We start from the raw sequence: 710 nt of genomic DNA, 5'->3' as shown, positions 1-710 counted from the left end.
AAACACTGTTGATATGTCTATGGAGGAGTATAAGAAGAGAATCTGAGAGGACACCACTTATGGTCTAGTGCAACCTGCAATTCCAGTTGCAGCAACATTCGAGCTGAAGAGACACATTCTGTCTGCGCTTAAGGAAGTTCCATTTTTCGGGAAAGATCATGAGGCTGCTTACAAACACCTTGATGAAGTCAATGCCATTGCTGATTACTTCAACATCCCAAATGTCCCACACGCTACAGTCTTACTTAGAATGCTACATGTCACTTTCAAGGGAGCTGCAAAGGATTGGTTAAAGGCACATCCACCCGGTGCAATTACTACTTGCGCGCAAATGCATGAGAAATTTTTAGAACACTTTTTCCCACCTTCAAAAGTTGCTAAACTCAAGAAAGCCATAGAAAATTTCGAGCAACAACCAGGTGAGTCACTTTATGAGGCATTAGAACGCTACTAGGGATCGATAAGAAATTGTCCCCAAAATGAATTGAATGAGCAACAAGAAGTATCAATCTTTTATGGTGGGGTTAATGTCATGACAAAGAAACTCCTTGATTATCAAGGACCGCTAACCAAGAAAAATCCAGCAGAAATCAAGGAATTAATTGAAGAGTTTTCCAAGCATTCGCGTGAATATATCACAATCCTAGACATGATGGAGCGAAATGAATTGGGGGTGTCACTTCTGAAGATATGGCTGCTATTCTAGCTAT

General features: G+C 40.7%; 1 non-coding gene across 1 annotated transcript; it reads right to left on the bottom strand.

Annotated features, from left to right (window-relative positions):
- Window positions 1–379: 379 nt before the first annotated feature.
- LOC145135095 (small nucleolar RNA R71) lies at window positions 380–486 on the bottom strand. Its single transcript, XR_013719574.1, has one exon. It is a non-coding gene; the product is annotated as a small nucleolar RNA R71 (small nucleolar RNA).
- Between the last annotated feature and the right edge of the window lie 224 nt (window positions 487–710).

This window comes from Lactuca virosa, chromosome 8 (assembly GCF_052849685.1).
Source record: "Lactuca virosa cultivar CGN04683 chromosome 8, Lactuca_virosa_CGN04683_v6, whole genome shotgun sequence".
Lineage (NCBI taxonomy): Eukaryota > Viridiplantae > Streptophyta > Magnoliopsida > Asterales > Asteraceae > Lactuca > Lactuca virosa.
This window is presented reverse-complemented; position numbering and strand designations above follow the sequence as displayed.